Raw genomic sequence first — 14,822 nt, forward strand, 5'->3', positions numbered from 1 at the left:
GGCCAAAGAACTTCTATTTGATTTTTTTTTTTTTTTTTACATTCTTGAGGCAGATAAAATTATTCAGAAGAATATTTATACAGATACATTTAAATATGCAAAGTTATACACTTCTAGACTGGTGGCATTTCTGTGCTTATTAGGCTCAAGACAGTATTAGTGGGGTGGGTTTTTTATTAGTTTTGTTTTTAAAATTTGTAATTCTAACTATAAGTGCATATACATACAGGCTGGTTTTAATATTCCTGAGTGTTATTCATGTGGAATTTTCATCATGAATAAGTACACTGCTGCAGTATATTTTTCCTGGGCAGTGGTACAAACCATTACAATGAAGACAGCAGGCAAACCATTACAGCAATTTTGAAACAGCATCAGAAGTAGGTCCTCAAATTTTATATTTTCCCAAGCAAGAGCAGCGGGTCAAGGTTTTTTTCTTACTAGAAGATAGAAATCACTCATTGATCTCAGTTTTTTATGAAACACAGAGAAAGAAAATAAACTTCCATTTGTGTCAGAAACTGCATCAGCTAGAGTTTACCCTCAGTAAGTGTAACTCTGTCTGGCTGCTCGAGTGCAAGCAATGGCAGAAATTCTCTCATCTTTTGCGGATAACTCAAGCTTTAGTTTTGAGATCATCTTTCCAACTAAAGTTTTGGAAAGATGAGGCAGGATGTCAGTTACTGAACTTGAGTGATTCACAACACAAGCAAAGCATAAATTTAAGGATGTCTTGAGAAGCATTAATAGTTAATCAATTCACTTAAGTAATTTTTCCCTTTCTTAGATGCCATAAGTGGAGCACAGAGGTGGGTTGAGGGCTCCCAACAAGTTACTGCTGCTATACAGGGTGCAAGGGTGGGCAGTGAGCCCCACAGAAGCTTTACTCCTGCCAGCTGTTTCAATCTCCCCATGCACTCACTGGATGAGTGATGATAGAATTTGTTATTTCCTCCCAGGTGGAAAGGTGCTTCTTTTGTCTGGACTAGATTTCCCAGGTTTGTATGTATTGAGATCAGAGGGACTGGATGTTGACAATACAAACTTAATTAAGATATTTCATCCAGACAAACTATGAAATGCTATTACTGTATATAATCAAGAATGTGTGTTTCTGTCCTAGGGTGCATCAGGTAACTGATGTTTGTTGCCTAGAACCCTAAATATATATTTGGTTTCCTAAATAGTTATGGAGTTTCTTTAAATCAATGGAATTCACAGTTCTTTTGTTATTCACTGGGTGGTAATACTGTTAGTAAGCAAAACATTTTCATTAGAATAAATACTTTTTTTAAGCCTCAACTTATTCTTGTTTCTGCCTGTACCAGAATTAAATATTAAGCAAAACAAAGTAGAAAAGCTGCAGAGATTCCCTAATGAGGCTTCCTACACTTTTAATCATGATATGTTGGTGTCACTGGACTTCTGTTACACTGAGGAGTACTGAATATGAATTCATTTGATTAACCACATTCAAACTGAGCCCATAGGAACATGCTCTGTACTTAATATTGCTTTCTATAGGAGAGAATTATAACCATCAGGGTAGCTGCATCTCTGAATTAAATATAAGTATGTACATACACAGGTAGGTACCAAGGCCCCAACGCACAGGTGCTCTCCCACTAAGATCTGTGAAACCAGCATTTATGAGAAAATAGACTCTGAGTTCTGCAGGCTCAGTTGGTCTCTAATGAAACATGATCTTGACCTGGAAAAGTGGGATTGGAGATGTCAGTATCTACACACTTGTTAAAGCAGTGAAATGAGGAATCTGGCTCATAGTTCACTGAAAAGGCATCGGCAAGGTTAAAGCAAAACATAAGTTAAAACTTGTTTGCTGGGCCCCCTTGTTTAGCATATAAATGTCAGGAGTTTTGAATAGAGCACTTCAGTCTGTTCCTGGAAAGCATCACTGGCAAAAAAAAATTATTTTCAGTAGAACTCAAGGCTGAGGGGGAAAATACTGTATAAATCAGTTAACAAGCTGACCCACAGGCAGCCAAACTGCAGAGGACTCATTTCCTATGGATTTGTGTCTCTTCTGCCTCACTGTCTGCTTTCCAACTCTCCTCCACCTTCAACCCTCCCTGTCCTTCATGCCTTCAGTGCCTGGCAGGGAGGACTGTGCACATGGCCAGGGCAGCACAGCTGTGTGTGCAGCCATCGGCTGTCCCCATTTTCCATGAGACTTTTAAGAACTTGACATTCATAGAGGCCTCTGCCCTTCTGTAAAATGGAGTTAAAACTGGGGAGAAAGAGCAAACAGATGATAGGCAAACATTTGTATGACACAATTATGTTGTAACCTCATTTCCCCAAGGAACTATGTACTTTTGAGCAGTCAGTATTTTTAGAGATTGGATATTTTGCTTATTTTTAAAAGCAAGTAAAAAGATGCATAGAAATGATCACAGAGGTGGCACCATGCTTTCTCTGAGTAAATATCCAGAAAGACTTTCCAGATTGTCATACTCAACAACATACATATCCTAACCCTGCTGCCTATACACTTTGGGTTAAGCTGCACTCCAGCTATTGAAGATCTGCAGTACAGAAGCCCCATAACAAACAAGCCTGCCCCTCTCGCATGGTAGTCTCCAGGATTGCTACATTTATGCCATCTAGACATGTTAACATTTGAGAGAGAATTTAAAACTGAAGGAAAGACTCCTACTTGACAAAACAAAAGAACACCAGTTTCTCCTTTGGAACGATGCTGGTGGTGTCAGCAGGATTGCAACACGTCAATTTACTTCAGCATTTCTGAGCTGGGGAGTTGTCTTTGATAATATATGTCATATTTTTTCTATAATGACCAATTAAAATTGTAGGACTAACTCAATGCAGCTATGATACCCTCAATACCCTGCAGCATAGTTGTCAGACCAAGTACACACTTTTCTGTTTCTTTACTCTCTTTTGCTTGTTTGCTTGTCACTTCAGTTTGTTCATGAGTGTTTGCCTTGAGCAGTTCCCACCCAGAAAGAATGTTAGGGCTGGGTGGTAAATAAGGGACAAAGATAGTATCAACATAGATAACAATGAGGGGGTTTGTATATGGCTTTTAAGAAAGAAATGTTGAAAAAAAAAAGTCTCATTTGAAATTTTCTAGCTTTTATTAAACAAAAAAAAAAAATTTGCATTTCTATTGAAATCAAGTAAGCTATAAGTAGAGTGGGTTGTTTTGGGGGGTTTTTTTGCTCAGTTCTGAAATTCACAAAGGTGTGATTGAAAAGAATGATTTTCCCTGACCTTAAAATGGTAAATAGTCATCCAAACTTGCCTCTGGACTCATAGGCAATAGTGTATGTATCTCCTGTTCTCTATTTTACTTCTGTATCACACACATAATGTAAGAGCTCTACTTTTTTCAAAGAATGTTCTAGTACTGTGTAGTGTGGACAAATTTAGCTAATAAATTACATGTGCAACAAGTCCTTGCTGGTTAGAGAGTTCTTGGTATTTCTCCTTTAATTTTTCCCTTTCCAATATATACATCCTACAAAGCTTGAAAGCTTTGGAAAAGACTACATGTAACTTAATCACTTACCAGTAATTTGGAAATATTTACCTGGACCTAAATTTTGTTCTTCCCTTTCTCTTTGTCATTTCTGGACCAAGAAAAGTATTTCTAGCAGTGGCAAAAATATTGGCATTGTCCCACAGCACCTAGAAACCATAGAAAAGAGTAGTCAATGCAAATATTAAATGAAGTTTTTAGTCATATTGTGTGATGTCTGACTCTCACCAAAGTGAGTGAGGCTGAAATTCCCTCATGTTATATCTCTGTGGTATAAGTTATGATATTGTCTGTTTCTACAAAAGTTTTGATTTTATTATCTAACACTACTTTCTACTTGTCTTTTTTGCTTGTTGTCCCTCTGGTTGTGTGAATCTTCAGCCCACCCAGCTTGACTGAGCATTTCTGTCTGGAAGCATTTTGGGAGCAGCTTTCTTCTGAGATACCTGGTAGTTGCTGCTTTTGCTTCAGGATCCTAAAAATTCAAGGGTCTTCTTTACTTCAAAGGTATGGTAGCTATTTCAGTCAGATAAACTGTAGTTTTAGAGAAGAATAATCAGCTGCTTACAAGAATATTTCAGTTGGCTTCCCTGCAATTCTGTGTTATTATTTCGTTTTACTATTTCTAAATACTCTGTTATGGATCAGCTCCTCCAGACTATTTAGAGGTATCCTACAGACCTTTGTCCAACTTTAAGGATAGTTTGTGAGGGTTTCATTAGGTTGTCGGAACACTGCTTATTGGGATTATATCACTGAGACTTAAGTGATGCAGAGAACCTAGCTAACTCACAAAGGCTAAGGGTATCCAAATTGTTATGATCTGACCCATAACTGTCCTAAGGAGTTAAATTTAACTAAAAGCTGAGAATCCCCATGTCTGAGTACTGCACCAATGTTCTTAGATTCCAAATCATCATAAATGCTTGTTTTTCCAAAACCCAAACACTCTTCTGACCTCTCTAATTTTCTGATATAAACTAGGAATCTTTTCATGATAACCAGAGTCAAGTATCAGTTCCAGAAAGCCATCACTGTGCATTATAGGTACTTATGCACATTAGAAAACAAAACAAAACAAGCAGTCTACCACTCTCCAGGATTAATGCTGTGAAGGATTTTATGGGTGGTCCATAAGTGGACAGAATGTTGCACTAATGTGTGATTGCACGGCAATTAAGCTTAATTAGGGAAGGTTTTGAAAAAGACAGACGAAAGTAAATTATGGGAATGAAAGCAACTGTGCTTTTGGGGACCAGACTGTGCCACACTAGTTCAGCAAAGTGTTGCTAAAAATGTCCCCCTTCCGTGACATTCTGACACACATCCAGCAGTTTGTCAAACCAAGCGTTTTTCTCCAGAAGGGGAAATCTCTTAGGAGCACATTCTTCACCCGGTCGCTGCTGAACTCACTCGTTTCTTCAGGAGACAGCTGTGCTTCCATAGTAAGAGCAGCAGCAGATGACCCTTAATACTTGGCCATCCGGTTTAGTTTAGCATTACTTCTTCTCTACATGGACTAACAATGGTAATGATGAATGTGGATTTTCATGTGTGCTCTGGGGAATTTTTTTACAATTTCATATTTTTAGTGCTTTCTCAGATTTACAACTGAGCACCTCATATGGAACATCTGATTCTGGTTGCAGGGATTTTCCCTGCTGAGAAGACCTCAGTAAGCAGACCTGGAGCAGTTCCCAAGCTTCCACATTGCATGGTTTTGAGGGTATTCCTTCAAACAGGCTCTTTCAGGGCAGAAAACTTCAGGGTTTCTCTGCTCAGAGACAGACTTTTTCAGGTCTAGGAGCCTATCCATTCTTCAAGGAAATTTTAAAGGAAACAAAATTTAACATGCAGAAATCCTCAATGAATTGTTTTTTTTCTGCTCGGGACTAAGTGGTTGTTACTGCAGGTGCCATTATAGTATGCTATATTATACTGGATTTTATTAAATTATGAAAAATACTTAAGTAGAAAGATGGGGGGAATGCTACACAATCTGCAGGCAGATCTATTTTTTTCAGCTTGGATGGTATCTGGCATTGCTTTCTAGCAGGACACAGGGATGCTTTTTTTCCCTAATAAACTTTTTACATCCGAGATGAAATACTGATTCTGTGGATAATTTATTAAGAAAAGCATCAGTTTCATGAGAGTTTTCAGTCCAACAGGGAATTTATAAGTGGAAATCATATATGGTATAGGGAAACACCTCATAAAAAGAATGACTACATGCTCAGCAGCTGTAATTTATGTTCATTCTTTTTTAATAAAAAAATACATGTTCAGACCAATCTTCTCTTTTTTTTATTGAAGCTCAGCAAGGTACCCTCAACTGTAGTTGTTTAACCTTTTGACTTTCTTTGGTTTGTTTATGGAAAAAAGAAAGCTAAAACCAGCACTTTGTGTTTTCAGTTATGAAGTTTATTCATATGTGAAAGGTGCGATAAGGATGCCTTTCTCCACTGAAGGAAGCTGACGTAAGTGTTGATAAAAACATCACACATAAAAGAGTGTTAAAATGAAAACAGACAGACAAGAGGATGCTAAATAGAAACAAGAAGCTAGATCTGGGTTTTGATGGCTGACCATGACAGCTGTGCACAGGTAATCTAGATATGTACCCTAATGCCAAAGTTCTCCATGTTAAGGTACATGTTCACCTGCACATACACAGATACAAAATTGCAGATGAGATATACGCCACGAATTTTCTGCAGGTCAAATTTTGCAGAAATCTGTCAAATTAAAAATTATATTGCTAGCAAAAATGCTCTAATGAAACCTCTAGATGGGATCTCATATTTAGCAAAGGGCTGTTTCTGAAGAGAGATCCTCTTAGCTGGGGATCAGATCCCCAGCTTACTCAGATCCCCTACTTGCTTCCATCTCTGTAACTGGGAAGCGAAGGCACAGCTGAAGACTTGTTGGTACATGAGGTAATAAGAAATTCTAGAATATGCCTGGGTCTGTGGTAACATAATACTTGTGAGGGGAGCTGGCACAAATCTCCTTGGCAGAGTTGTTACATGACATCCATAGATTCATTCTGTAATGGTGATGATCAGATGTTGGTGGAAGTTCGATGCAGTTATGAAGCAGCAGGTGAACAAGCTCCATTAAAAGCCCAAACCCAGCATTTACTTCCCAGTTACTTCCTGTTAGGTCACAGAAACATCACTCATCTGTCATTTTGACAATAACCACTCTCTTTCATCTTCATCTGCCTAAATACTCTGTCCTACATCTCTTTTGCACATGCTGTAAATGCCCCCCCTCCAGCAGGTTCCCAAGATTTTCAGTATCCCTGCTGGCACCTTCTGCAGCAGCCTCTTGGGAGTTCCTGGGACAGACTACGAAAGGAATTTTCTCAGTCGAATAAATTAGTAAGGGTAAAGGCCGGCTTTTGCTCAGTTAATGACAAGGAAAATTTACCTGGATTAGTACTGGCTACTTAACGGGAACATACAGTCCATTGAGATTTGGCCTTCTATGGTTTGGATACTTTCTAAATTATATTTTATGCCAGAATGCTGCAATGTTTCTTGTTGGAAGAGCTAGGGAAAAGCAAATTTTTACAGCTTAAGGAGACCTGTGACACCAGCTGGAGCTATTCTCCTTACTCTTTCCCCACATTGCAAGCCTTCACAAAGCTTTAAAGCTGTAGAAAGTGAGGCTTCCAAAAGGGACCTGCCAAAAAAATACACTAACGAAGCAAACAAGTCCATTATTCCCAGTTTTCTAGGAGACATGTTTCTCTGTGTGTGTAGTGTATTTCTGCAAGAAAAGTTTAATATTTGCAGGTGAAGGAACTCAGACTTGCTGGTATTTTTGGATTCCTTTCTATTCGGCTCTCATTTCTTTTTCTCCCCACCTCCTTCCCTCTTTTGTGGCTTTCCTGTGTAAGTGGCCACAGCAAACCCCTGTTCAGAATCCAGGAGGAATCCTTCACCACCAGCCCAAGGTGAAACTCGGCAACAGCTGCTGAAATGCCTTGATCACAGGCTCCCAGCACCCTGCCCTGCCAGCAGCAAGAGGAAACTCCAGTTTATGTTAATAAGGTGAGGAGAGTGGCCAAAATATTTTGTGAATTTTCCAGCTCGAAAGGGTAATGAAGCTACCTCTGTCTCAGTACACTGGCACAGGAGCAAGCTAAACAACTGGGAAACATGTTTCAAAGGAGAAATACAGAGCACAAACTCCCTGGGTTTCACACTTCCACTGAGGGCTGAGCTTTGCCTCTTTCTACGTCTTTTCCAGGCTGGCTGCACCCTTTTGCACAAAAAGAGGGAGGGATGGAGGAGGGCAAGCAGGCTTTTCTGTGGATTAGCTTCAGGCAGCTCTTGCCAGACCAAAAGTCACACTGGAAAGCATTTCTTAGTTTATACCAAAACAATTAATTGTTTAATGTGTTAAGTAAACCCAGAAAGTTATTTTCATAAGTTTGGTTTAAAATCTACCTTTTTATTAGCTCTGAGCAAAAGAAACCTCCACACTTCTGCGAGCACAGTCAGATTCTTTGGGCTTTCTTCAAAAAGCTCTCTCTTTTTGTCATTCCTCTCTGACCTCCTCCCTGCATGTCCCGGGATGAAAAGCAAGCCAAAGATCTGCTGAGAAATGGGCCGAGCCACTGCTGACCTTTGCAAATCCAATTTCTTCAAAGTGAGAGCTAATCGACATGTTCCCACGCTGTGTATTGCTGAAAGTTACGATGCAATTCAAGGAATGAATTCACCATGGTGCAATCTCATTTTGAATCCAGATTTCTTGCTATGTGTCAGAGGGTGAAGGAGGCAGAGTGTGGTACAAGTTATACAGAGCAATCACACACAAGTTTCACAAATCATGTAAGTCTGTCTTTGAAAGATTTTACACTTTGAAGGGGCTCTTTCCCCTAAAATTTAAAATACATTGGCCTGACCCCTACCCCCTTCTACCTTTCTCCTCCTCAAAAACAGAGACATTTTGTCGTGATTTAAAACAAAAATAAGCTGATGAGAGTTTGTAATAAATAATCTCCAAATAGAAAAAAAAAATAAGTCTCTGAGGGTATTATCTGATGTATAGCCAAGGTGCCTGGTGGGAGATTTTTGTATACGGGAGCTGTAGGTTAATGGGATTGTGCCAGAGGGAGAGCTTTAAAATTCATATTTAAAATTCATATTCTCTCACCTTGTATATCTACATTAGTATGAGTGCTATTCTGATTTCACAGGAGCCAGTGCAAAACTCTGTGCAAGTTTTGCAGTCTCTGTTAGGTACCGCAGCTGTGCCTGCAGGATCTGTGCAGGAAGAGTATATTGGCATTCTGAACCTGAATCTTATAATCTTATTTCAACAGGTGCCTGGAGACTGGCCCCCTCCCTGTTTTCCAGAAGGAGCTACTGTTTGTTTCCCGTGCTGCTGGCCAAGTCCTGCCTGAGCCCAGCGTTGGGCAGCACAATAGACCCAGTGGGAGCAGCGGCAATGCACCGCAACCTGCTGATGTGCCTCCAAGTGGGCATGTTTGCATAATGCTGCAACTTTTTGTCTGGGGCAAAAGGGACAGAAGAGGACTCTCATTCCTCATTTAACTACTGTGGGGCATATGTCATGGGTAACACATCTCAAGTGCTTTCATCAGCATCAAAGAGAGCAGTTATATCATTCCTAGCATAGGGTTGTGCTTGGTGTGCCTCTCTAGGGATGACACCTCTCCATCTCAGAAGCCCTGGCATGGCAGGTAGCAGTCAGGCTACTCCACACTTGGTGCCTTACCACAGACCTCTCAACCTATCATGCATCTGGCCAGTTTGGTCATACAGTAGAACTAGAGATATCACAACTTACTTATTTTGTTCATTACCGTCTTCATTGCACAAGCATGATTCCATTAGGGTTGATGTAATGGATAATCAAGTCCTTGGGCTAATGAGCTAAGTTCTGCCCTGGCTGTAAACTAATGGCTTCCAGAGGAAGCCTTAATGCTCTAATTTTGTAGTTTTCCTTAGCAAAGCAAATGAAAATATATCATTGTTCTCAAAATTGCTGAATGAAGCATGTCCCTTTTTAAATTTGATTTCCATAGTCATGAATAGCAAATTTCCTCCATTCATAACTGGTTTATAAAAGAGTTTGCTAACTAACCAGATCTAAAGAACTTTCTTTCTCAGCAAGTATTGCAATAAGAGAATTGCTTGTGTTTTTATTACTTTTTCAATATTTTTGTTATCCTCGTTCCCAAGAAACGATTAGATTTTCCAGTCTTCTGGACATCAAAGATTTTGGAGAAGAGATTGTATGAACTGGATAGGTAACAGCTGTTACCAGATGGATTTACTGGTGGAAAGGGGAGAGGGCTAATTTGTTTTATGTGTTTCCTCCCACTGCTGGCACCTTTCACTGTGGCACACTGTTCCTGTCCTGTGACAGGGAGTGTCTTTGCACAGAGGGAGCCGTTGTCCACAGGATTACACTTACCTTTGGGTTTTGTTGTTGTTTGTAAGAGACTTTTCCAACTGCCTTCATCATAGCTCTTTAATCTGGTCTTCCAGTAGTTTATTAGAGAGAAAAGAATGGGGGAGCAGCTCTAACTTTGTTAGATAATAACACTGATTGACAGATTTTCACTTCTGACCTTTTCAAGCCAGAGTTTTGTTTGCTCTGCTTCTGGATATCTGATGACACTTTAAGTTGGATTTATTTCTGTAAAAAAAATAATTGAATTCTTCAAGAAAGGTCACAGTAATAAAGGAGAGTTTCAGCTTGAATGAACTCTATCATCTCTGCTGCACCCTTCCTTTTAACATGGGAATGAACATTTGCATGAATCCTCTTTATTTCCTCATCTAGTGTAAAATTCCTTATGGTCCTCTTTTAGATTGCTCACTGTTTAGGAAAGGTCTTGGAGGGGAAATGGTGATTTGTAATATTGCAAAGTACTAGCTGGTGAAACAGATTGTGTGCATGTATAACATTATTTTTGTGTATTGTTATGCCAGCAATATCTGATTCCATTGAGATAACAGTAAAGCATCCTACGGCTTTGACCAGATTCAAAGAAACTCATACTGCTTGTTCTTTTCTTTCTAATTTTAGGGTCTCATGTACTTGCTTTGACATTTCAGTGTTGTGTTTTTAAGTCCCTACCCTCATGTTCTTTAAGCTTCAGCAAAAGAGAGCACTTTCAGTATACATTGTCTGTAAAAATGTCCCATGTCCTACAAATATTCTAATACATCCAATCTGTTCTAAAAAGTCAAGAGGGACTGGTATCTTCTCAATCTAGTCACCTTCTTCCTGAGGTAGCTTAGATTAATGCTTTTGATCCTTTTCTGCTCTGAGCAACTTCAGAATCCATTGCTATTGCAGGAGAGGAGACTCTGGCTTTACCCAGTCTGTGAGGATCCTTGGATCACAGCAAAAAATGCTCACATTCTCACAGAGTTTAACCATCTTCTGCAAGCTGACCTGGGGACACTGGGCACCACAGCTGGGGGACCATCATTGGAGCAGATAACCTGAATCAATGACTGCTGGGCTGCTGTCCGGAGAATGAATCCTGGCTGAAGAAGGACAGAACAGAAGCCATATCCAGAAAATAATCTCTAATGTATTTTATTTTTCTTTATGCTTTAGGCCTCAATTAATTTCATACCGCTTTCTTCCATCTCCTTCATTAGCGCCCTGACTACTCCTTCATACAGTTAAAGCAAATGACCCTGAAAAGTGAGGACGTCCATTTGAAAGAGCAACTGAGTTTTGTGCAAAGCCCAGAGTATTTTTTTCTGCACAATCAGGGGAGTAATGACAACAGGTCTGCCAGTTTCAAGGTAAAGTTTTCCATCTTCAGGGAACGTTTAGACTTCAATAAGGATCAAACTAAAACACCAAAGGCAAAAATGCAGAGGAGGCTCAAGATAGCTGGGCAGTTTGCTGCAGGAACAGGGGAGTAAGTGCCTTGATTTTTCTTTGAAGAAAACAAGTTTGCTGTGTACAGCTCACACAAATAGGGAGAGAAACAGGTGTCTGACTAATAGTGAAAGATACAGTGAAATCTAAATTGCAGTCCTTGTTATACATACAGCCCTTTCCTTTTGCCAAGTTAGGATCCATGCAGGTGAATGAATGTTACCCTGGTATGTCTGGGTCCCCAGGTTGGGTGCTAGCACATGTAGAATTAAGCACACTTAGTGCTTGTACACTGGCAAAGACTGGTGTAAAGATGTGTTAAACAGGACAGTCTCTTGCATCCAGAAGAGGGGATCTTGTCGGCAAGCCTAAGAATCAGCAGGAGCTTGTGTAAGTGGTCATACCAAATGGTTGTCAAGCTATGAAAGCAATAGGTAATTCAGTGCAGGTTTGTAGAGATAGTGTATATCAAGATAAAGATATCTTTCATAGAATCATCGAATCACAGAATGGTTTGGGTTGAAAGGGACTTTAAAGATCATCTAGTTCCAACCCCCCCTGCTGTGGGAAGGGACACCTTCCACTAGACCAGGTTGCTCAAAGCCCCATCCAACCTGACTTTGAACACTACCAGGAGCAGGGCATGCAGTAATTTTTTTTGCTTCACTCCACAGGCTGTTTGCACATGAGCAAAAGGACTGGGTTCAGCACTCTGTTGATAGGCACTGTTATAATTATTTTTACTTGATACTTATCATGTATTTCAGGCTCTGCAGTGACAGTGATAGCGATTAAATAAAAACTGAAAAATCACTAGCTTGACTAAGTATTTACCATAAAGGAACATTTATTTAAAATGTCATAGCAATGCTCTGAAGTGGTACAGAAACTGTGAAGTTTAATGTATATAGCAAATGGGATTAAAGCTCTATGGCTCAAGACCTCCACTACAAACCCACGACAATATTTTCCTTCTAACCTAGTTGCATCTTCATAAAATCTGTTAAACTGCAGCTCGCAGAGGGAGTGTAAATCACAGGGCAAATTAAAGTACAGTAACTCTGAAAGGACAAATTGATTTAACTAGAGATGTAGTACTTACAGGAAAAAGAATTGAGATTACTGAAGGTTCAGTGCACAGAAGCAGCATTTAGTATGATGGAAAAGTGTATACCACTAATTAATTCTGTCAGTTTTGTGCTGACCTCTTTCTCATTTTACATGGCAAATTGTTTGATCCATGTTATAATGTAGGTACTTTTACAACCCAGGGAAATTTGCTGCCCCAATCTAAAGATAAATAATTTAATCATAGGTATTTCACTAGGCATCTTTCAAACTAATTTAATTAGGTTTCATTGTTTACAGCCTGTGTCTGTCGGTACTGCATCCAGAGTTAATTTAGGAGAACAACCTGCTTGTAAACTGTAGTTTGAAAAAAAATCGAAAATTGGTTACTTGTTATTATTTATAACTCCAAAGAATTCCAGTTTGAATATCTGTGTTTCCTCTTTCTCTTAAGGAATTTCTTCTTTTTATGAATTTCTGTCTGTAATCTTGCCATTCCTGTGCCTGTAAATACATATATTCTCATGTAGTTTAGGAAGGAATTATAGCATTACAGTGTTTTTGGGCAGATTTTGAGCTCTGCTATATTCCTATAACATCTCAGAATTTCCAGGGGCCTCAGAAGGGTTGTTCTAGATTTATAGTTGTATAAACATCAGCAGAATTCTATTCCTTTACATTTGCATTCGGAGCTAATGTATTAGTCATCTAGGTCCCTAAACAGGTTAATTATCTAGTCCAGTTCTTCAGTGCTGATTTTTAACTGTTGCACTCATAACTTTTATGAATTTCATATAACATTAGATAACAATAAAAAGCTTAAAGATAAACTAAACTTTTAAGGATGGAAACTACCGATATTTTTTACTAATTTCTAGATCTTCTGTATTATTGGTACTCTTTGGGAAAGTTCTGATTTACAAAATATGATCTCACAGTGTGTTTTATCTTATTGGCTTCTTGCCATATTGCCAGAATGCCGTGTATTCAGAGAGACGCAACCAAAATGCACGCTTCAGCATGCAGAGAAAGATTGCAAAGCTGATTTTCATTTTCTAGAAACAGATCCTAGTTACAGTCTTCCTCCAACTGAATGGCTTTCTATTGTTGGTTTTGTGCTTTTGATTGGGTTCTTTGGTTTTATGTTTTTGAGACGTGTATCATACATTGACAGGAGAAGTCCAAGTTTCAGAGAGTGAATTTAATGCTTCTGAAAGCGTTACTGGAAACCATAATTTTCTGCCTGCTCACAAATTCAGCACTTACTTATAGCTCTATCTGCACCAGTCAGGAAAGATCCCTTACAAAATGCTACATATTTTTCCACCCTTTCTTAGAAGGTACTACTCTAGAAAAGAAAAGATAGCCTGTTTTGTATTATGCTGAGTTTCAAAAATTGTCAAAAAATTTCTATTTTAGAAAATGCATCTTAGAAATAGTATCTTGAAGAAGATATCAACTTAAGAAATAATATCTTGTTGCTAATCTCTATGAAGAGTTTTTTGGTTTTCAAGCATCTACGTAGTTCATACTGTAGCTATACTGTTCATTCCCCTCCCACTAGTAATTTAATACCGGTATTTTCCACAGAACTATTCAGCAGTGTTCAAAATGTCATTAGCAGAAGGGAAAAAGAAAGAAAAAGAAAGATTCTGATCAGAAATGAGAACTGCCTCAGAAAAAGCCTGGTTCAAATATGCACTGAAGAGGAGTTAAGTTGTCAGTTTCATTTGTGGGCAGTTCATGTGAGAGTACTTAAAATGGCCTGGGAAAAGCTGTGCAAAACAGCTCCTCAGTGACGTCTTTTCTTATCTTGAGCACTAATATTTTTTTCTCCTTGCCTTCTTTTCATCTTTATTCATCTAACTGTATATATGAAATTAATGACTAGTAATAGATGGATACAGATACAATAATTTTGCTTTCCTCCCCATGCCCCATCCTTTGTATTTTTTCTCTCTTTCCCTCCATTAGCTTATTTGAGTAATATTTTATCTCTTTTGAAGCAATGCAAATATCTTTGTTCTTATTTGCATTTAGGTCCCAGTGATAAAATTCTGGTAAGATTCAAGACAGAATTTTCATTTCCAAGAACTAGACAGATTTCTGAAACTGACTGTGGAATACTCGGTTTAATTTCTTGAGTGATAAGATAGCACTTGGTGAAATAGCAAGGAGCATTTAACAGCTCTGCAGAAAGGATTATTTTACTGAGAGTGTTCAACACAGACAAAACCAGGAAGTTTAGAAATTGTGTAGAAAGTCATGCTCTCACAAGATTTGGTCACTGTCTAGGTCAAGAGTTAGATGATGTTTAGACAAAGTTCATGTCCTGATGCTT

The sequence above is a fragment of the Lepidothrix coronata genome, unplaced genomic scaffold (genome assembly GCF_001604755.1).
Source record: "Lepidothrix coronata isolate B3197 unplaced genomic scaffold, Lepidothrix_coronata-1.0 Scaffold33, whole genome shotgun sequence".
Taxonomy (NCBI): Eukaryota; Metazoa; Chordata; class Aves; order Passeriformes; family Pipridae; genus Lepidothrix; species Lepidothrix coronata.